The sequence below is a fragment of the Phalangium opilio genome, unplaced genomic scaffold, assembly GCF_054372755.1.
Source record: "Phalangium opilio isolate 3A_F unplaced genomic scaffold, DU_Popi_V2 ptg001170l_1, whole genome shotgun sequence".
In the NCBI taxonomy this organism is placed as follows: domain Eukaryota; kingdom Metazoa; phylum Arthropoda; class Arachnida; order Opiliones; family Phalangiidae; genus Phalangium; species Phalangium opilio.
The window spans coordinates 4,455,369-4,478,649 of NW_028324255.1; the positions used below are offsets into that span (position 1 = coordinate 4,455,369).

Consider the following 23,281-nt stretch of genomic DNA (forward strand, 5'->3'; position numbering starts at 1 on the left):
TCAAATGTAACGTAAAAAGCCAAAGTTTTTCCACAATAACTGAAGACCATTCAATTTTTGGGCTTCAGTTGCGCATTTTTAGCACGTTCGGCTGTTATTCGAAAGGTTGGTGGTTTGAGCCCACCCGGGAGAGGTGTTGTGGGGTCTCAGATGTAGCGTAAAAAGGCATACGTTTTCCACAATACCTGACAAACATTTAATTTCTGAGCTTCCGTGGCTCAATGGTTAGCGCGTTCGGCTGTTAACCGAAAAGTTCGTGGTTCGAGCCCACCCGGGAGCGGTGTTGTGAGATATCAAATGTAACGTAAAAAGCCAAAGTTTTTCAACAATACTTGACGACCATTTAATTTTTGGGCTTCCGTGGTGCAATGGTTAGCGCGTACGGCTGTTAACCGAAAGGTTGTTAGTTCGAGTCCATCCGGGAGCGGTGTTGTGAGTCCTCAGATGTAACGTAAAAAGTCAGGGTTTTTCCACAATACCAGACGAACATTTAATATTTGGGCTTCTGTTGCGCAATGGTTATCGAGTTCGGCTGTTAACCGAAAGGTTGGTGGTTCGAGCCCACCCGGGAGCGGTGTTGTGAGGTCTCAGATGTAACGTAAAAAGTCAGTGTTTTTGCACAATACCTGACGAACGTTTAATTTTTGGGCTTCCGTGGCGCAATGGTTAGCGCGTTCGGCTGGTTACCGAAAGGTTGGTGGTTCGAGCCCACCCGGGAGGGATGTTGTGGGGTCTCAGATGTAGCGTAAAAAGTCATAAGTTTTCCACAATACCTGACAATTATTTATTTTCTTAGCTTCCGTGGCTCAATGGTTAGCGCGTTCGGATGTTAACCGAAAAGTTGGTGGTTCGAGCCCACCCGGGAGCGGTGTTGTGAGATATCAATTGTAACGTAAAAAGCCAAAGTTTTTCAACAATACTTGACGACCATTTAATTTTTGGGCTTCCGTGGTGCAATGGTTAGCGCGTTCGGCTGTTAACCGAAAGGTTGTTAGTTCGAGCCCATCCGGGAGCGGTGTTGTGAGGTCTCAGATGTAACGCAAAAAGTCAAAGTTTTTCCACAATACCTGACGTCCATTTAATTTTTTTGCTTCCGTTGCGCAATGGTTATCGCGTTCGGCTGTTAACCGAAATTTTGGTGGTTCGAGCCCATCCGGGAGCGGTGTTGTGGGGTCTCAGATGTAGCGTAAAAAGTCATAAGTTTTCCACAATACCTGACAACCATTTAATTTCTGAGCTTCCGTGAAGCAATGGTTAGCGCGTTCGGCTGTTAACCGAAAGGTTGGTGGTTCGAGCCCACCCGGGAGAGATGTTGTGGGGTCTCAGATGTAGCGTAAAAAGTCATAAGTTTTCCACAATACCTGACAATTATTTATTTTCTTAGCTTCCGTGGCTCAATGGTTAGCGCGTTCGGATGTTAACCGAAAAGTTGGTGGTTCGAGCCCACCCGGGAGCGGTGTTGTGAGATATCAAATGTAACGTAAAAAGCCAAAGTTTTTCAACAATACTTGACGACCATTTAATTTTTGGGCTTCCGTGGTGCAATGGTTAGCGCGTACGGCTGTTAACCGAAAGGTTGTTAGTTCGAGTCCATCCGGGAGCGGTGTTGTGAGTCCTCAGATGTAACGTAAAAAGTCAGGGTTTTTCCACAATACCAGACGAACATTTAATATTTGGGCTTCTGTTGCGCAATGGTTATCGAGTTCGGCTGTTAACCGAAAGGTTGGTGGTTCGAGCCCACCCGGGAGCGGTGTTGTGAGGTCTCAGATGTAACGTAAAAAGTCAGTGTTTTTGAACAATACCTGACGAACGTTTAATTTTTGGGCTTCCGTGGCGCAATGGTTAGCGCGTTCGGCTGGTAACCGAAAGGTTGGTGGTTCGAGCCCACCCGGGAGAGATGTTGTGGGGTCTCAGATGTAGCGTAAAAAGTCATAAGTTTTCCACAATACCTGACAATTATTTATTTTCTTAGCTTCCGTGGCTCAATGGTTAGCGCGTTCGGATGTTAACCGAAAAGTTGGTGGTTCGAGCCCACCCGGGAGCGGTGTTGTGAGATATCAATTGTAACGTAAAAAGCCAAAGTTTTTCAACAATACTTGACGACCATTTAATTTTTGGGCTTCCGTGGTGCAATGGTTAGCGCGTTCGGCTGTTAACCGAAAGGTTGTTAGTTCGAGCCCATCCGGGAGCGGTGTTGTGAGGTCTCAGATGTAGCGTAAATGTCATAAGTTTTCCACAATACCTGACATCCATTTAATTTCTAAGCTTCCGTGGCTTAATGGTTAGCAAGTTCGGCTGTTAATCGAAAGGTTGTTGGTTCGAGCCCATTCGGGAGCGGTGTTGTGAGGTCTCAGTTGTGACGTAAAAAGTCAAAGTTTTTCCACAATACCTGACGACCATTTAATTTCAGAGCTTCCGTGGCTCAATGGTTAGCGCGTTCAGCTGTTATCCGAAAGGTTGTTGGTTCGAGCCCATTCGGGAGCGGTGTTGTGAGGTCTCAGATGTGACGTAAAAAGTCAAAGGTTTTCCTCAAAACCTGACGACCATTTCATTTTTGGGCTTCCGTTGCGCAATGATTATCACGTTCATTTGTTAACCGAAAGTTTGGTGGTTCAAGCCCATCCGGGAGCGGTGTTGTGAGGTCTCAGATGTGACGTAAAAAGTCAATGTTTTTCCACAATACCTGACGTCCAATTAATTTTTGGGCTTCCGGGGCGCAATGGTTATCGCGTTCATCTGTTAACCGAAAGGTTGGTGGTTCAACCGCAACCGGGAGCGGTGTTGTGAGATGTCAGATGTGACGTAAAAAGTCAATGTTTTTCCACAATACCTGACGACCATTTAATTTTTAGGCTTCCCTGGCACGATGGATAGCGCGTTCGGCTGTTAACCGAAAGGCAGGTGGTTAGAGCCCACACTGGAGGGTTAGTGTGAAGTGTTATAAGTAACGTAAAATTCAAAGGTTTTCCACAAGACCTGACAACATTTTAAGTTCTAAGCTTCCGTGGCGCAATGGTTAGCTCGTTCAGCTGTTAACCGAAAGGTTGGTGGTTCAAGCTCACCCAGGACAGGTGTTGTGGGGTCTCAGATGTAGTGTAAAAAGTCATAAGTTTTCCACAATACCTGACAGCCATTGAATTTCTGAGCTTAAGTGGCGCAATGGTTAGCGCGTTCGGCTGTTAGCCGAAAGGTTGGTGGTTCGAGCCCAACCGGGAGCGGTGTTGTGAGGTCTCAGATGTAACGTAAAAAGTCAGTGTTTTTGCACAATACCTGACGAACGTTTAATTTTTGGGCTTCCGTGGCGCAAAGGTTAGCGCGTATAGCTGTTAACCGAAAGGTTGGTGGTTCGAGCCCACCCGGGACAGATGTTGTGGGGTCTCAGATGTAGCGTAAAAAGGCATAAGTTTTCCACAATACCTGACAAACATTTAATTTCTGAGCTTCCGTGGCTCAATGGTTAGCGCGTTTTGCTGTTAACCGAAAAGTTCGTGGTTCGAGCCCACCCGGGAGCGGTGTTGTGAGATATCAAATGTAACGTAAAAAGCCAAAGTTTTTCAACAATACTTGACGACCATTTAATTTTTGGGCTTCCGTGGTGCAATGGTTAGCACGTACGGCTGTTAACCGAAAGGTTGTTAGTTCGAGTCCATCCGGGAGCGGTGTTGTGAGTCCTCAGATGTAACGTAAAAAGTCAGGGTTTTTCCACAATACCAGACGAACATTTAATATTTGGGCTTCTGTTGCGCAATGGTTATCGAGTTCGGCTGTTAACCGAAAGGTTGGTGGTTCGAGCCCACCCGGGAGCGGTGTTGTGAGGTCTCAGATGTAACGTAAAAAGTCAGTGTTTTTGAACAATACCTGACGAACGTTTAATTTTTGGGCTTCCGTGGCGCAATGGTTAGCGCGTTCGGCTGGTAACCGAAAGGTTGGTGGTTCGAGCCCACCCGGGAGAGATGTTGTGGGGTCTCAGATGTAGCGTAAAAAGTCATAAGTTTTCCACAATACCTGACAATTATTTATTTTCTTAGCTTAGTGGCTCAATGGTTAGCGCGTTCGGATGTTAACCGAAAAGTTGGTGGTTCGAGCCCACCCGGGAGCGGTGTTGTGAGATATCAATTGTAACGTAAAAAGCCAAAGTTTTTCAACAATACTTGACGACCATTTAATTTTTGGGCTTCCGTGGTGCAATGGTTAGCGCGTTCGGCTGTTAACCGAAAGGTTGTTAGTTCGAGCCCATCCGGGAGCGGTGTTGTGAGGTCTCAGATGTAGCGTAAATGTCATAAGTTTTCCACAATACCTGACATCCATTTAATTTCTAAGCTTCCGTGGCTTAATGGTTAGCAAGTTCGGCTGTTAATCGAAAGGTTGTTGGTTCGAGCCCATTCGGGAGCGGTGTTGTGAGGTCTCAGTTGTGACGTAAAAAGTCAAAGTTTTTCCACAATACCTGACGACCATTTAATTTCAGAGCTTCCGTGGCTCAATGGTTAGCGCGTTCAGCTGTTATCCGAAAGGTTGTTGGTTCGAGCCCATTCGGGAGCGGTGTTGTGAGGTCTCAGATGTGACGTAAAAAGTCAGTGTTTTTGCACAATACCAGACGAACATTTAATTTTTGGGCTTCCGTGGCGCAATGGTTAGCGCGTTCGGCTGTTAACCGATAGGTTGGTGGTTCGAGCCCATCCGGGAGCGGTGTTGTGAGGTCTCAGATGTAACGTAAAAAGTGGGTGTTTTTCCACAATGCCTGACGAACATCTAATTTTTGGGCTTCCGTGGCGTAAAGGTTAGCGCGTTCAGCTGTTAACCGAAAGGTTGGTGGTTCGAGCCCATCCGGGAGCGGTGTTGTGGGGTCTCAGATGTAGCGTAAAAAGTCATAAGTTTTCCACAATACCTGACAACCATTTAATTTCTGAGCTTCCGTGGCTCAATGGTTAGCGTGTTCGTCTATTAACCGAAAGGTTGGTGGGTCAAGCCCACCCGGGAGCGGTGGTGCGAGATCTCAAATGTAACGTAAAAAGCCAAAGTTTTTCAGCAATACCTGACGACCATTTAATTTTTGGGCTTCCGTGGCGCAATGGTTAGCTCGTTCGGCTGTTAACCGAAAGGTTGGTGGTTCGAGCCCATCCGGGAGCGGTGTTGTGAGGTCTCAGATGTAACGTAAAAAGTCAGTGTTTTTGCACAATACCTGACGAACGTTTAATATTTGGGCTTCCGTGGCGCAATGGTTAGCGCGTATAGCTGTTAACCGAAAGGTTGGTGGTTCGAGCCCACCCGGGACAGATGTTGTGGGGTCGCAGATGTAGCGTAAAAACGCATAAGTTTTCCACAATACCTGACAAACATTTAATTTCTGAGCTTCCGTGACTCAATGGTTAGCTTGTTCGGCTGTTAACCGAAAAGTTGGTGGTTCGAGCCCACCCGGGAGCGGTGTTGTGAGATATCAAATGTAACGTAAAAAGCCAAAGTTTTTCAACAATACTTGACGACCATTTAATTTTTGGGCTTCCGTGGTGCAATGGTTAGAGCGTTCGGCTGTTAACCGAAAGGTTGTTAGTTCGAGCCCATCCGGGAGCGGTGTTGTGAGGTCTCAGATGTAACGTAAAAATTCAGGGTTTTTCCACAATACCAGGCGAACATTTAATATTTGGGCTTCCGTTGCGCAATGGTTATCGCGTTCGGCTGTTAACCGAAAGGTTGGTGGTTCGAGCCCACCCGGGAGCGGTGTTGTGAGGTCTCAGATGTAACGTAAAAAGTCATTGTTTTTGCACAATACCTGACGAACGTTTAATTTTTGGGCTTCCGTGGCGCAATGCTTAGCGCGTTCGGCTGTTAACCGAAAGGTTGGTGGTTCGAGCACACCCGGGAGAGATGTTGTGGGGTCTCAGATGTAGCGTAAAAAGTCAAAGTTTTTCCACAATACCTGACGTCCATTTAATTTTTGGGCTTCCGTTGCGCAATGGTTATCGCGTTCGGCTGTTAACCGAAAGGTTGGTGGTTCGAGCCCATCCGGGAGCGGTGTTGTGAGGTCTCAGATGTAGCGTAAAAAGCCAAAGTTTTTCAGCAATACTTGACGACCATTTAATTTTTGGGCTTCCGTGGTGCAATGGTTAGCGCGTTCGGCTGTTAACCGAAAGGTTGTTAGTTCGAGCCCATCCGGGAGAGGTGTTGTGGGTCTCAGATGTAGCTTAAATAGTCAAGGGTTTTCCAAAATACCTGACAACCATTGAATTTCTGAGCTTCCGTGGCGCAATGGTTAGCGCGTTCGGCTATTATCCGAAAGGTTGTTAGTTCGAGCCCATCCCGGAGCGGTGGCGTGAGGGTATCAGGTCAAAATATCGAAAATAAAATGTCGAATGCTGAAAATGCGTGTTGATTTCGTCGAAACACACAATAGCGAAATGCAATAATAGCGAAAACAACAACAGTGAAATGCAATAATAGCGATAGCAAGGTTAGCGAAGTGCAACAATATCGAGAACAAAAACAACGAAATGAAATATTGAAGAGAACAACAATAGCGAATTTCATACGGTACCTTAAAATATTTTTAACAATGCATACGTACTCTATACTAAAAGATAAAACACCGAATAATCCCCCGTAACAGGAAATGCAAAAAAGAGGGTATACGGACTAAATACCCCCAAGACAAAAGAACCCCGGTCATAATCCCCCATTTTTGAAAACTTACAAAATCCCCGCTCTCTCATGACAAAATCCCCCGGTCATTTTTCCCCCTATTCGAGGAAAGAGTACAAAATCCCCCCACGCTCTAGACAAAATCCTTCGGTCATAATCCGCCGACAGTGTTTAATAAAAAGGTCGTAAAAATACAATATCAAAATTATCTAAAACACTAGCAGAGTCAGCGATCTGGTGGCATAGTGGATAAGGCGTTGAACAGCGGAGTGAAGGATGGTGGGTTCGTTTCGCCGAAGGTAAATAAATATTATTAAAATACAATTTGACTTATTTCAAATTAATTTTTGACTTTCATTCAGTTCTAGGGCAAAAATAGGTGTACGTAAAAGTTATTAGCGTAAATATGGTGAAAATTTGCAAATTCGAAACATTTTTTGCTTTGAATTGGTTAATTGGTAGTGTCAACGACATGCAATATTTACGTTGGATTAGGTTAGGTTTTGTTCGGTTAGGTTGGGTTATGTTAGGTTCGATTGGATTAGGTTAGGTTGGTTAGGTTAGGTTAGTAATATTTCATAAATAACTTTAATATTTTACGCATTTTCCAAAATATTGTATTTTATTTTCATTGACTTCCCAAAATAATATGCCTTTTCCAAAATATTGTTGTTTATCTCCAATGACTTCCCAAAATAATATGCCTTTTCCAAAATATTGTTGTTTATCTTCATTGACTTCCCAAAATAATATGCTTTTTCCAAAATAATATGCCTTTTCCAAAATATAGTTTTTTATCTTCATTCACTTCCCAAAATAATATGCATTTTCCAATATATTGTTGTTTATCTTCATTGAGTTCCCAAAATAATATGCCTTTCCAAAATAATATGGTTTATCTTCATTAACTTTCCAAAATAATATGCCTTTTCCAAAATATTGTTGTTTATCTTCATGGACTTCCCAAGATAATATGCCGTTTCCAAAATATTCTTGATTATCTTCATTCACTTTCCAAAATGATATGCCTTTTCCAAAATATTGTTCTTTATCTTCATTCACTTCCCAAAATAATATGCTTTTTTCAAAATATTGTAGATTATTTTCATTCACTCCCCAAAATATTATGCCTATTCCAAAATATTGTTGTGAATCTTCATTGACTTCCCAAAATAATATGCCTTTCCAAAATATTGTTGTTTATCTTCATTGACTTCCCATAATAACATGCCTTTTCCAAAAACTTACATTTTATATTTCCTTCCGATATAACATTTCTCCTTTTTGCATAATAATGTTCTTTACTTTATATACTTAATATAATAGAGATTTCCCTCCCTGTCAATCACAGTTTGGTGGGAATTTGTTCTGGGGCTCGGGGGCATTTGAAGTGTGGCCTGGGGGGGGGAATTGTCCGGGGGATTTTGTCGCCTACGAGAGGGGATTATGTCCATTTTTTCTCTTATGGTGGGATTTAGCTCTGAAGAAGCTTTCGACGGTCTTTAAGCTATGATTTCAAAAGGTTCTCGAAACAGTCTAGACCATTAATGGCGGGCTGCAATGCTTTGATTATGTTATAATAACGATGCTATCTTCATCGCATGTGCATTCAATTTGGTAGTTTTCGAATCTTTACTACTTTATATTAGGTTTCGTTGTAAAGGTATTTAGCTGTTATTAAGTTCGCTAAAAATGTATTTAGCGTTTAATGATTTCAAGGTAATTGTAATTCGCTAACTTTGCTATCGCTATAAAGATATTTCGCTATTATTGCATTTCGCTGTTTTTTTTTTCGCTATTTTGACCGTCGATATTGTGCCTTCGACATTTTGGATTTCGCTATTTTGACCTACAAGCGTTGTGAGGTCTCAGATGTAACGTAAAAAGTCAAAGTTTTTCCACAATACCTGACGTCCATTTAATATTTGGGCTTCCGTTGCGCAATGGTTATCGCGTTCAGATGTTAACCGAAAGGTTGGTGGTTCGAGCCCACCCGGGAGCGGTGTTGTGAGGTCTCAGATGTAACGTAAAAAGTCAGTGTTTTTGCACAATACCTGACGAACGTTTAATTTTTGGGCTTCCGTGGCGCAATGGTTAGCGCGTTCAGCTGTTAACCGAAAGGTTGGTGGTTCGAGCCCACCCGGGAGAGATGTTGTGGGGTCTTAGATGTAGCGTAAAAAGTCATAAGTTTTCCACAATACCTGACAACCATTTAATTTCTGAGCTTCCGTGGCTCAATGGTAAGCGCGTTCGGCTGTTAACCGAAAGGTTGGTGGTTTGAGCCCACCCGGGAGCGGTGTTGCGAGATCTCAAATGTAACGTAAAAAGTCAAAGTTTTTCCACAATACCTGACGTCCATTTAATATTTGGGCTTCCGTTGCGCAATGGTTATCGCGTTCAGCTGTTAACCGAAAGGTTGGTGGTTCGAGCCCACCCGGGAGCGGTGTTGTGAGGTCTCAGATGTAACGTAAAAAGACAGTGTTTTTGCACAATACCTGACGAACGTTTAATTTTTGGGCTTCCGTGGCGCAATGGTTAGCGCGTTCAGCTGTTAACCGAAAGGTTGGTGGTTCGAGCCCACCCGGGAGAGATGTTGTGGGGTCTCAGATGTAGCGTAAAAAGTCATAAGTTTTCCACAATACCTGACAATCATTTAATGTGTGAGCTTCCGTGGCTCAATAGTTAGCGCGTTCGGCTGTTAACCGAAAAGTTGGTGGTTCGAGCCCACCCGGGAGCGGTGTTGTGAGATATCAAATGTAACGTAAAAAGCCAAAGTTTTTCAACAATACTTGACGACCATTTAATTTTTGGGCTTCCGTGGTGCAATGGTTAGCGCGTTCGGCTGTTAACCAAAAGGTTGTTAGTTCGAGCCCATCCGGGAGCGGTATTGTGAGGTCTCAGATGTAACGTAAAAAGTCAGAGTTTTTCCACAATAAAAGACGAACGTTTAATTTTTGGGCTTCCGTTGCGCAATGGTTAGCGCGTTCGGCTGTTAACCGAAAGGCTGGTGGTTCGAGCCCATCCGGAAGCGGTGTTGTGAGGTCTCAGATGTAACGTAAAAAGTCGGTGTTTTTCCACAATGCCTGACGAACATCTAATTTTTGGGCTTCCGTGGCGCAAAGGTTAGCGCGTTCAGCTGTTAACCGAAAGGTTGGTGGTTCAAGCCCACCCAGGAGCGGTGCTGTGAGGTTTCAGATGTTACGTAAAAAGTCAAAGTTTTTCTACAATACCTGACGAACATTTAATTACATAGCTTCCCTGGCTCAATGGTTAGCGCGTTCAGCTGTTAACCAAGAGGTTGGTGGTTCGAGCCCACCCAGGAGAGATGTTGTGGGGTCTCAGACGTAGCGTAAAAAGTCATAAGTTTTCCACAATACCTGACAACCATTTAATTTCTGAGCTTCCTTGGCTCAATGGTTAGCGCGTTCGGCTGTTAACCGAAAGGTTGGTGGTTTGAGCCTACCCGGGAGCGGTGTTGCGAGATCTCAAATGTAACGTAAAAAGCCAAAGTTTTTCAACAATACCTGACGACCATTTAATTTTTGGGCTTCCGTGGCGCAATGGTTAGCGCGATCGGCTGTTAACCGAACTGTTGGTGGTTCGAGCCCATCCGGGAGCGGTGTGGTGAGGTCTCAGATGTGACGTAAAAAGGCGAAGTTTTTCCACAATACCTGACGTCCATTTAATATTTGGGCTTCCGTTGTGCAATGGTTTTCGCGTTTAGCTGTTAACCGAAAGGTTGGTGGTTCGAGCCCACCCGGGAGCGGTGTTGTGAGGTCTCAGATGTAACGTAAAAAGTCAGTGTTTTTGCACAATACCTGACGACTATTTAATTTTTGGGCTTGCGTGGCCCAAGGTAGCGCGTTCGGCTGTTAACCGAAAGGTTGGTGGTTCGAGCCCACCCGGGAGCGGTGTTGTGAGGTCTCAGATGGAACGTAAAAAGTCAGTGTTTTTGCACAATACCTGACGACCATTTCATTTTTGGGCTTCCGTGGCCCAAGGTAGCGCGTTCGGCTGTTAATCGAAAGGTTGGTGGTTCGAGCTTATCCGGGAGCGGTGTTTGTGAGGTCTCAGACGTGACGTAAAATGTCAAAGTTTTTCCACAATACCTGACGTCCATTTAATATTTGGGCTTCCGTTGCGCAATGGTTATCGCGTTCAGCTGTTAACCGAGGGGTTGGTGGTTCGAGCCCACCCGGGAGCGGTGTTGTGAGGTCTCAGATGTGACGTAAAAAGTCAAAGTTTTTCCACAATTACTGAAGAACATTTAATTTTTGGGCTTCCGTTGCGCAATGGTTATCGCGTTCATCTGTTCATCTGTTAACCGAAAGGTTGGTGGTTCGAGCACACCCGGGAGTGGTGCTGTGAGGTTTCAGATGTTACGTAAAAAGTCAAAGTTTTTCCACAATACCTGACGACCATTTAAGATCTGAGCTTCCGTGGCTCAATGAAATTCACGTTCGGCTTTTAACCGATGGTTTGGTGGTTCTAGCCCATCCGGGAGCGGTATTGTGAGGTCTCAGATGTAACGTAAAAAGTCAGTGTTTTTGCACAATACCTGACGACGATTTAATTTTTGGGCTTGCGTGGCCCAAGGTAGCGCGTTCGGCTGTTAACCGAAAGGTTAACAAAAAGGTGATGAAAAATATTATTACAATGAACTTGAACAAAAAGTTCTTGTAAAGAACTAAAATTAAATACCAATAAAATACTCTATATTTGTTATCCATAATAACCCAAAATGAAATTTATCTACTCGAACATCAGAAGCGCAAGATGTAATTTACCAAATCTGATAGCAACGCTAGAGACAAAAGAGATAGATCCGGATATAATAGCCTTAACAGAAACATGGTTTAGAGAAAATACATTTTTATGCTTGCAAAATTATAATTTTTTTGGAATAGGGAATAGACTAGGTGGGGGGGTGGGATTCTACTGTAAACAAGATATAAAAATATTTAGAATTTCAAACCTATGCATGTGTACGCAAGACGTGGAGTGTTATGTTATAAAGGTTTTAGAAACTGACGAAATCTATGCGATAATATATAGACCCCACTCCTCGAACTTTCACAATTTTTTAAATGCCCTGGAATTCATATTGGAGGGACTGGGAAATAATAAAAATAGGAAAATATTAGCAGGTGATTTTAATATAAACCTACTAGAAACCACTCCATGCTCGAATGCCTTAATAGAACTATGTTTGAGCTATGGTCTCAAACAAACTGTCCAAACTCCCACTAGAACAACGATAAGCACTGCCACCTGTATTGATAATATCTTTATAAATTTTGAGGGCATTACCAAAGTACTAGCCAGCGTGGATATAACTGATCATATGCCCTTATACCTTACCTCTACAACAATTCTGAAAAAAGACAACACAGTTAGATTAAGAGATTACAGTAAAACCAATTTACAAAAATTTAAATCAAGAATCAACAATATAAATTGGGAACAACTTTACAATAACTCTGACATTAATACTGCTTACGATTTCTTCGAAGAAAAAATCAGTGCCGAATATAACATGAGTTTTGCATACAAGACAATAAAATTAGGAAAAGACTCGTGGATAACAGACGATATAAAAGAAATTTTGAGGAATAAACATAAAGCACAAAAAAGGTTTAGAAGATCGCCCTCACAGATGAACAAAGATCAATACTTACATCTTAGAAACCGAGCAAACAATATTATTAGAAATAGCCGTAATGAGTTTTTCAGGAGTAAGTTATATGGTTCAAAAACGAATAAAGAAAAATGGCAAATTGTAAATCAACTATTGGGAAAAGGTCAAATGACCCAAGAACAAATTACATTACACCCTAATAAATTAAATGAATATTTTACTAGCAACGAATCTAAACCAGTTAATGTTAAATCATTAAACTTTCTCGAACTAAACCCCAACACAATGGCTCTGTACGAAACCGACGAAGCAGAACTGGTAACCATAATTAACTCTCTCCAAAATAACTCGTCATCTGGCTTTGACGGCATAAAAGCTAAACCGCTGAAAATAGTGATAGAAAGCATAATAACCCCACTTAAATACCTAATTAACTTATCCTTCAATCTAGGTATCTATCCAGAAAATCTAAAAAAAACCATAATAGTTCCAATTTTTAAAAAAGACGACCCAAAAACTCCGTCAAATTATCGCCCTATTTCACTTCTATCTATTATAGCAAAAATATTTGATAAAGCCTTTCACGTGCGACTCAACTCCTTCGTGGAGAAATTTAACATATTATCGGAATTTCAATTTGGTTTCCGTAGTGGAAATGGTACAATGGAAGCATTAGGGGGAGCATACAAGTATATACTAGAGGCACTTGATCAAAGTGAAATCTGTGTGGGCGTTTTTCTGGATCTGCGAAAAGCTTTCGATAGTGTAGATCACGAACATCTACTAAACAAACTATACAAACAAGGGATCAGAGGAACTGCAAGTGCGTGGCTAAAAAGCTACTTAGAAAATAGACAATGCTACACTAGAGTGGGAAGGGATTTATCTGCGCCAAGTCAATTAATGTCTGGAGTTCCGCAGGGCTCTATAATATCACCACTCCTATTTAATCTAGTTATAAATGACCTCATTAAACAGGCACCGTCTGGTCACATGTTCATGTACGCAGATGACGCGCTCCTTTTATATAAATCCGCAAACCCAATAAATGCAATAGATCAATCAAACCACTACCTAGATAAGATATTTAAGTGGATCACAGATAATGGGCTTCTCCTTAATATAAAAAAGACGGAATGCATAATATTCCATAATAGGGGTACAGATGTCAGTAGGGTACTAAATGGTATCGAACTTAATAAGGAAAAAATTAAAATAGTAGATAAATACAAATATCTAGGCCTATACTTTGATAAACACCTGACCTGCGACAGTCATGTTTATATAACCAGCTCAAAATTAGCCCGAGTGAATGGATTACTTTACCATTGTAGAAAAATGGTACCCAGAAATATTCTAATTGAAATATACCACGCATTATTTAATTCGGTGCTCTCCTATGGAATACAATTCTGGGGCAACACAACAAAAGCTAATAAAAATAGGATACATATCCTACAAAAAAGGGCAATTAGATCAATATATAATTTATCTTTTAGAGACCATACCCAAGAGTACTTTACTAGGGCAAAAATTTTAAACATACAAGAGAGTATACAGTATAATAGCCTATGTTTCATATACACAAACATTCGGCGGGAAAATAGCCTAATAAAAATGAAGCAGAAAAATAGACATACTAGATCACTAGAGCTATTAGATTTACCTAAATGTAACACTTCAAAAAAATTCACGTCAATATTTTATACGGGAATAAAATTATATAACACAATATCACCTGAAATTCAAGCAAAACCGACTTTAACTAGATTTAAAAAGACTATAAAATCACTAATAGTAGAAAAAAATAATAAAACCTTTACTTTTTTATTTAATTTGTTTTTATAAAGCCACTTTTGGCATAACCAATTGTTAAATTTTTTATAATATACCATGCCACTGTTCAATTTTAAGTGGATATAACATAAATTCATTAATTTTTTTTTCATGAATCTTTAACACTAATTATTATAATACACCATTGTTAAATCTATTTTTTAAATAAAATTGTTGTATTAAATTAAGCAGATAGGCACGGGGCTTACAAGTCACAATGTGACTTAGCCCCGTAGCAAACTGTATATGTAATGATAAGTAAAAAAAAATAAACATTTTTGAATTTGAATTTGATTTGAATTTGAGGTTGGTGGTTCGAACCCACCCGGGAGCGGTGTTGTGAGGTCTCAGATGTAACGTAAAAAGTCAGTGTTTTTGCACAATACCTGACGACCATTTAATTTTTGGGCTTCCGTGGCCCAAGGTAGCGCGTTCGGCTGTTAATCGAAAGGTTGGTGGTTCGAGCTTATCCGGGAGCGGTGTTGTGAGGTCACAGACGTGACGTAAAATGTCAAAGTTTTTCCACAATACCTGACGTCCATTTAATTTTTGGGCTTCCGTTGCGCAATGGTTATCGTGTTCAGCTGTTAACCGAGGGGTTGGTGGTTCGAGCCCACCCGGGAGCGGTGTTGTGAGGTCTCAGATGTGACGTAAAAAGTCAAAGTTTTTCCACAATTACTGAAGAACATTTAATTTTTGGGCTTCCGTTGCGCAATGGTTATCTCGTTCATCTGTTCATCTGTTAACCGAAAGGTTGGTGGTTCGAGCACACCCGGGAGTGGTGCTGTGAGGTTTCAGATGTTACGTAAAAAGTCAAAGTTTTTCCACAATACCTGACGACCATTTAAGATCTGAGCTTCCGTGGCTCAATGAAATTCACGTTCGGCTTTTAACCGATAGTTTGGTGGTTCTAGCCCATCCGGGAGCGGTATTGTGAGGTCTCAGATGTAACGTAAAAAGTCAGAGTTTTTCCACAATGCCTGACGAACATCTAATTTTTGGGCTTCCGTGGAGCAAAGGTTAGCGCGTTCAGTTGTTAACCGAAAGGTTGGTGGTTCGAGCCCTCCCAGGAGCGGTGCTGTGAGGTTTCAGATGTTACGTAAAAAGTCAAAGTTTTTCTACAATACCTGACGACCATTTAATTTCAGAGCTTCCCTGGCTCAATGGTTAGCGCGCTCGGCTTTTAACCGATAGTTTGGTGGTTCAAGCACATCCAAGAGCGGTGTTGTGAGGTCTCAGATGTAACGTAAAAAGTCAGTGTTTTTCCACAATACCTGACGAACGTTTAATTTTTGGGCTTCCGTGGCGCAATGGTTAGCGCGTTCAGCTGTTAACCGAAAGGTTGGTGGTTCGAGCCCACGCGGGAGAGATGTTGTGGGGTCTCAGATGTAGCGTAAAAAGTCGTAAGTTTTCCACAATACCTGACAACCATTTAATTTCTGAGCTTCCGTGGCTCAATGGTTAGCGCGTTCGGCTGTTAACCGAAAGGTTGGTGGTTTGAGCCCACCCGGGAGCGGTGTTGCGAGATCTCAAATGTAACGTAAAAGTCCAAAGTTTTTCAACAATACCTGACGACCATTTAATTTTTGGGCTTCCGTGGCGCAATGGTTAGCGCGTTCGGCTGTTAACCGAAAGGTTTGTGGTTCGAGCCCATCCGGGAGAGGTGTGGTGAGGTCTCAGATGTGACGTTAAAAGTCAAAGTTTTTCCACAATACCTGACGACCATTTAAGATCTGAGCTTCCGTGGCTCAATGAAATTCGCGTTCAGCTGTTAACCGAAAGGTTAGTGGTTCGAGCCCACCTTGGAGCGGTGTTGTGAGGTCTCAGATATAACGTAAAAAGTCAGTGTTTTTGCACAATACCTGACGAACGTTTAATTTTTGGGCTTCTGAGGCGCAATGGTTAGCGCGTTCAGCTGTTAACCGAAAGGTTGGTGGTTCGAGCCCATCCGGGAGCGGTGTTGTGAGGTCTCAGATGTGACGTAAAAAGTCAGTGTTTTTCCACAATGCCTGACGAACATCTAATTTTTGGGCTTCCGTGGCGCAAAGGTTAGCGCGTTCAGCTGTTAACCGAAAGGTTGGTGGTTCGAGCCCACCCAGGAGCGGTGCTGTGAGGTTTTAGATGTTACGTAAAAATGCCAAGTTTTTCTACAATACCTGACGACCATTTAATTTCAGAGCTTCCCTGGCTCAATGGTTAGCGCGTTCGGCTTTTAACCGATAATTTGGTGATTCAAGCACATCCAAGAGCGGTGTTGTGAGGTCTCAGATGTAACGTAAAAGTCAGTGTTTTTCCACAATACCTGACGAACGTTTAATTTTTGGGCTTCCGTGTCGCAATGGTTAGCGCGTTCAGCTGTTAACCGAAAGGTTGGTGGATCGAGCCCATCCGGGAGCGGTGTTGTGAGGTCAGATCAGACGTGACGTAAAATGTCAAAGTTTTTCCACAATACCTGACGTCCATTTAATTTTTGGGCTTCCGTTGCGCAATGGCTATCGCGTTCAGCTGTTAACCGAGGGGTTGGTGGTTCGAGCCCACCCGGGAGCGGTGTTGTGAGGTCTCAGATGTGACGTAAAAAGTCAAAGTTTTTCCACAATTACTGAAGAACATTTAATTTTTGGGCTTCCGTTGCGCAATGCTTATCGCGTTCATCTGTTCATCTGTTAACCGAAAGGTTGGTGGTTCGAGCACACCCGGGAGTGGTGCTGTGAGGTTTCAGATGTTACGTAAAAAGTCAAAGTTTTTCCACAATACCTGACGACCATTTAAGATCTGAGCTTCCGTGGCTCAATGAAATTCACGTTCGGCTTTTAACCGATGGTTTGGTGGTTCTAGCCCATCCGGGAGCGGTATTGTGAGGTCTCAGATGTAACGTAAAAAGTCAGTGTTTTTGCACAATACCTGACGACGATTTAATTTTTGGGCTTGCGTGGCCCAAGGTAGCGCGTTCGGCTGTTAACCGAAAGGTTAACAAAAAGGTGATGAAAAATATTATTACAATGAACTTGAACAAAAAGTTCTTGTAAAGAACTAAAATTAAATACCAATAAAATACTCTATATTTGTTATCCATAATAACCCAAAATGAAATTTATCTACTCGAACATCAGAAGCGCAAGATGTAATTTACCAAATCTGATAGCAACGCTAGAGACAAAAGAGATAGATCCGGATATAATAGCCTTAACAGAAACATGGTTTAGAGAAAATACATTTTTATACTTGCAAAATTATAATGTTTTTGGAATAGGGAATAGACTAGGTGGGGGGGTGGGATTCTACTGTAAACAAGATATAAAAATATTTAGAATTTCAAACCTATGCATGTGTACGCAAGACGTGGAGTGTTATGTTATAAAGGTTTTAGAAACTGACGAAATCTATGCGATAATATATAGACCCCACTCCTCGAACTTTCACAATTTTTTAAATGCCCTGGAATTCATATTGGAGGGACTGGGAAATAATAAAAATAGGAAAATATTAGCAGGTGATTTTAATATAAACCTACTAGAAACCACTCCATGCTCGAATGCCTTAATAGAACTATGTTTGAGCTATGGTCTCAAACAAACTGTCCAAACTCCCACTAGAACAACGATAAGCACTGCCACCTGTATTGATAATATCTTTATAAATTTTGAGGGCATTACCAAAGTACTAGCCAGCGTGGATATAACTGATCATATGCCCTTATACCTTACCTCTACAACAATTCTGAAAAAAGACAACACAGTTAGATTAAGAGATTACAGTAAAACCAATTTACAAAAATTTAAATCAAGAATCAACAATATAAATTGGGAACAACTTTACAATAACTCTGACATTAATACTGCTTACGATTTCTTCGAAGAAAAAATCAGTGCCGAATATAACATGAGTTTTGCATACAAGACAATAAAATTAGGAAAAGACTCGTGGATAACAGACGATATAAAAGAAATTTTGAGGAATAAACATAAAGCACAAAAAAGGTTTAGAAGATCGCCCTCACAGATGAACAAAGATCAATACTTACATCTTAGAAACCGAGCAAACAATATTATTAGAAATAGCCGTAATGAGTTTTTCAGGAGTAAGTTATATGGTTCAAAAACGAATAAAGAAAAATGGCAAATTGTAAATCAACTATTGGGAAAAGGTCAAATGACCCAAGAACAAATTACATTACACCCTAATAAATTAAATGAATATTTTACTAGCAACGAATCTAAACCAGTTAATGTTAAATCATTAAACTTTCTCGAACTAAACCCCAACACAATGGCTCTGTACGAAACCGACGAAGCAGAACTGGTAACCATAATTAACTCTCTCCAAAATAACTCGTCATCTGGCTTTGACGGCATAAAAGCTAAACCGCTGAAAATAGTGATAGAAAGCATAATAACCCCACTTAAATACCTAATTAACTTATCCTTCAATCTAGGTATCTATCCAGAAAATCTAAAAAAAACCATAATAGTTCCAATTTTTAAAAAAGACGACCCAAAAACTCCGTCAAATTATCGCCCTATTTCACTTCTATCTATTATAGCAAAAATATTTGATAAAGCCTTTCACGTGCGACTCAACTCCTTCGTGGAGAAATTTAACATATTATCGGAATTTCAATTTGGTTTCCGTAGTGGAAATGGTACAATGGAAGCATTAGGGGGAGCATACAAGTATATACTAGAGGCACTTGATCAAAGTGAAATCTGTGTGGGCGTTTTTCTGGATCTGCGAAAAGCTTTCGATAGTGTAGATCACGAACATCTACTAAACAAACTATACAAACAAGGGATCAGAGGAACTGCAAGTGCGTGGCTAAAAAGCTACTTAGAAAATAGACAATGCTACACTAGAGTGGGAAGGGATTTATCTGCGCCAAGTCAATTAATGTCTGGAGTTCCGCAGGGCTCTATAATATCACCACTCCTATTTAATCTAGTTATAAATGACCTCATTAAACAGGCACCGTCTGGTCACATGTTCATGTACGCAGATGACGCGCTCCTTTTATATAAATCCGCAAACCCAATAAATGCAATAGATCAATCAAACCACTACCTAGATAAGATATTTAAGTGGATCACAGATAATGGGCTTCTCCTTAATATAAAAAAGACGGAATGCATAATATTCCATAATAGGGGTACAGATGTCAGTAGGGTACTAAATGGTATCGAACTTAATAAGGAAAAAATTAAAATAGTAGATAAATACAAATATCTAGGCCTATACTTTGATAAACACCTGACCTGCGACAGTCATGTTTATATAACCAGCTCAAAATTAGCCCGAGTGAATGGATTACTTTACCATTGTAGAAAAATGGTACCCAGAAATATTCTAATTGAAATATACCACGCATTATTTAATTCGGTGCTCTCCTATGGAATACAATTCTGGGGCAACACAACAAAAGCTAATAAAAATAGGATACATATCCTACAAAAAAGGGCAATTAGATAAATATATAATTTATCTTTTAGAGACCATACCCAAGAGTACTTTACTAGGGCAAAAATTTTAAACATACAAGAGAGTATACAGTATAATAGCTTATGTTTCATATACACAAACATTCGGCGGGAAAATAGCCTAATAAAAATGAAGCAGAAAAATAGACATACTAGATCACTAGAGCTATTAGATTTACCTAAATGTAACACTTCAAAAAAATTCACGTCAATATTTTATACGGGAATAAAATTATATAACACAATATCACCTGAAATTCAAGCAAAACCGACTTTAACTAGATTTAAAAAGACTATAAAATCACTAATAGTAGAAAAAAATAATAAAACCTTTACTTTTTTATTTAATTTGTTTTTATAAGGCCACTTTTGGCATAACCAATTGTTAAATTTTTTATAATATACCATGCCACTGTTCAATTTTAAGTGGATATAACATAAATTCATTAATTTTTTTTTCATGAATCTTTAACACTAATTATTATAATACACCATTGTTAAATCTATTTTTTAAATAAAATTGTTGTATTAAATTAAGCAGATAGGCACGGGGCTTACAAGTCACAATGTGACTTAGCCCCGTAGCAAACTGTATATGTAATGATAAGTAAAAAAAAATAAACATTTTTGAATTTGAATTTGATTTGAATTTGAGGTTGGTGGTTCGAACCCACCCGGGAGCGGTGTTGTGAGGTCTCAGATGTAACGTAAAAAGTCAGTGTTTTTGCACAATACCTGACGACCATTTAATTTTTGGGCTTCCGTGGCCCAAGGTAGCGCGTTCGGCTGTTAATCGAAAGGTTGGTGGTTCGAGCTTATCCGGGAGCGGTGTTGTGAGGTCACAGACGTGACGTAAAATGTCAAAGTTTTTCCACAATACCTGACGTCCATTTAATTTTTGGGCTTCCGTTGCGCAATGGTTATCGTGTTCAGCTGTTAACCGAGGGGTTGGTGGTTCGAGCCCACCCGGGAGCGGTGTTGTGAGGTCTCAGATGTGACGTAAAAAGTCAAAGTTTTTCCACAATTACTGAAGAACATTTAATTTTTGGGCTTCCGTTGCGCAATGGTTATCTCGTTCATCTGTTCATCTGTTAACCGAAAGGTTGGTGGTTCGAGCACACCCGGGAGTGGTGCTGTGAGGTTTCAGATGTTACGTAAAAAGTCAAAGTTTTTCCACAATACCTGACGACCATTTAAGATCTGAGCTTCCGTGGCTCAATGAAATTCACGTTCGGCTTTTAACCGATAGTTTGGTGGTTCTAGCCCATCCGGGAGCGGTATTGTGAGGTCTCAGATGTAACGTAAAAAGTCAGAGTTTTTCCACAATGCCTGACGAACATCTAATTTTTGGGCTTCCGTGGAGCAAAGGTTAGCGCGTTCAGTTGTTAACCGAAAGGTTGGTGGTTCGAGCCCTCCCAGGAGCGGTGCTGTGAGGTTTCAGATGTTACGTAAAAAGTCAAAGTTTTTCTACAATATCTGACGACCATTTAATTTCAGAGCTTCCCTGGCTCAATGGTTAGCGCGCTCGGCTTTTAACCGATAGTTTGGTGGTTCAAGCACATCCAAGAGCGGTGTTGTGAGGTCTCAGATGTAACGTAAAAAGTCAGTGTTTTTCCACAATACCTGACGAACGTTTAATTTTTGGGCTTCCGTGGCGCAATGGTTAGCGCATTCAGCTGTTAACCGAAAGGTTGGTGGTTCGAGCCCACGCGGGAGAGATGTTGTGGGGTCTCAGATGTAGCGTAAAAAGTCGTAAGTTTTCCACAATACCTGACAACCATTTAATTTCTGAGCTTCCGTGGCTCAATGGTTAGCGCGTTCGGCTGTTAACCGAAAGGTTGGTGGTTTGAGCCCACCCGGGAGCGGTGTTGCGAGATCTCAAATGTAACGTAAAAGTCCAAAGTTTTTCAACAATACCTGACGACCATTTAATTTTTGGGCTTCCGTGGCGCAATGGTTAGCGCGTTCGGCTGTTAACCGAAAGGTTTGTGGTTCGAGCCCATCCGGGAGAGGTGTGGTGAGGTCTCAGATGTGACGTTAAAAGTCAAAGTTTTTCCACAATACCTGACGACCATTTAAGATCTGAGCTTCCGTGGCTCAATGAAATTCGCGTTCAGCTGTTAACCGAAAGGTTAGTGGTTCGAGCCCACCTTGGAGCGGTGTTGTGAGGTCTCAGATATAACGTAAAAAGTCAGTGTTTTTGCACATTACCTGACGAACGTTTAATTTTTGGGCTTCTGAGGCGCAATGGTTAGCACGTTCAGCTGTTATCCGAAAGGTTGGTGGTTCGAGCCCATCCGGGAGCGGTGTTGTGAGGTCTCAGATGTGACGTAAAAAGTCAGTGTTTTTCCACAATGCCTGACGAACATCTAATTTTTGGGCTTCCGTGGCGCAAAGGTTAGCGCGTTCAGCTGTTAACCGAAAGGTTGGTGGTTCGAGCCCACCCAGGAGCGGTGCTGTGAGGTTTTAGATGTTACGTAAAAATGCCAAGTTTTTCTACAATACCTGACGACCATTTAATTTCAGAGCTTCCCTGGCTCAATGGTTAGCGCGTTCGGTTTTTAACCGATAGTTTGGTGATTCAAGCACATCCAAGAGCGGTGTTGTGAGGTCTCAGATGTAACGTAAAAGTCAGTGTTTTTCCACAATACCTGACGAACGTTTAATTTTTGGGCTTCCGTGTCGCAATGGTTAGCGCGTTCAGCTGTTAACCGAAAGGTTGGTGGATCGAGCCCATCCGGGAGCGGTGTTGTGAGGTCAGATCAGACGTGACGTAAAATGTCAAAGTTTTTCCACAATACCTGACGTCCATTTAATTTTTGGGCTTCCGTTGCGCAATGGCTATCGCGTTCAGCTGTTAACCGAGGGGTTGGTGGTTCGAGCCCACCCGGGAGCGGTGTTGTGAGGTCTCAGATGTGACGTAAAAAGTCAGTGTTTTTCCACAATGCCTGACGAACATCTAATTTTTGGGCTTCCGTGGCGCAAAGGTTAGCGCGTTCAGCTGTTAACCGAAAGGTTGGTGGTTCGAGCCCACCCAGGAGCGGTGCTGTGAGGTCTCAGACGTGACGTAAAATGTCAAAGTTTTTCTACAATACCTGACGACCATTTAATTTCAGAGCTTCCCTGGCTCAATGGTTAGCGCGTTCGGCTTTTAACCGATAGTTTGGTGATTCAAGCACATCCAAGAGCGGTGTTGTGAGGTCTCAGATGTAACGTAAAGGTCAGTGTTTTTCCACAATACCTGACGAACGTTTAATTTTTGGGCTTCCGTGTCGCAATGGTTAGCGCGTTCAGCTGTTAACCGAAAGGTTGGTGGATCGAGCCCATCCGGGAGCGGTGTTGTGAGGTCTCAGACGTGACGTAAAATGTCAAAGTTTTTCCACAATACCTGACGTCCATTTAATTTTTGGGCTTCCGTTGCGCAATGGTTATCGCGTTCAGCTGTTAACCGAGGGGTTGGTGGTTCGAGCCCCCCCGGGAGCGGTGTTGTGAGGTTTCAGATGTAACGTAAAAATTCAAAGTTTTTCCACAATACCTGACGTCCATTTAATTTTTGGGCCTCCGGGGCGCAATGGTTATCGCGTTCACCTGTTTACCGAAAGGTTGGTGGTTCCAGCCCATCCGGGAACGTTGGTGTTAAGTTTTATAAGTAACGTAAAAAGTCAAATTTTTTCCACAATACCTGACGACCATTTAGGATCTGAGC

General features: G+C 41.7%; 4 non-coding genes across 4 annotated transcripts; all 4 read left to right on the forward strand.

Annotated features, from left to right (window-relative positions):
• Nucleotides 1-648: 648 nt before the first annotated feature.
• On the forward strand, nucleotides 649-721 carry TRNAT-GGU (transfer RNA threonine (anticodon GGU)). Its single transcript has one exon. It is a non-coding gene; the product is annotated as a tRNA-Thr (tRNA).
• A 1,103-nt stretch (nucleotides 722-1,824) lies between these two features.
• TRNAT-GGU (transfer RNA threonine (anticodon GGU)) lies at nucleotides 1,825-1,897 on the forward strand. The gene has a single exon. It is a non-coding gene; the product is annotated as a tRNA-Thr (tRNA).
• A 1,983-nt stretch (nucleotides 1,898-3,880) lies between these two features.
• On the forward strand, nucleotides 3,881-3,953 carry TRNAT-GGU (transfer RNA threonine (anticodon GGU)). The gene has a single exon. It is a non-coding gene; the product is annotated as a tRNA-Thr (tRNA).
• Nucleotides 3,954-6,229: 2,276 nt separating this feature from the next.
• Nucleotides 6,230-6,302, forward strand: TRNAN-AUU (transfer RNA asparagine (anticodon AUU)). Its single transcript has one exon. It is a non-coding gene; the product is annotated as a tRNA-Asn (tRNA).
• The last annotated feature ends 16,979 nt before the right edge of the window (nucleotides 6,303-23,281 follow it).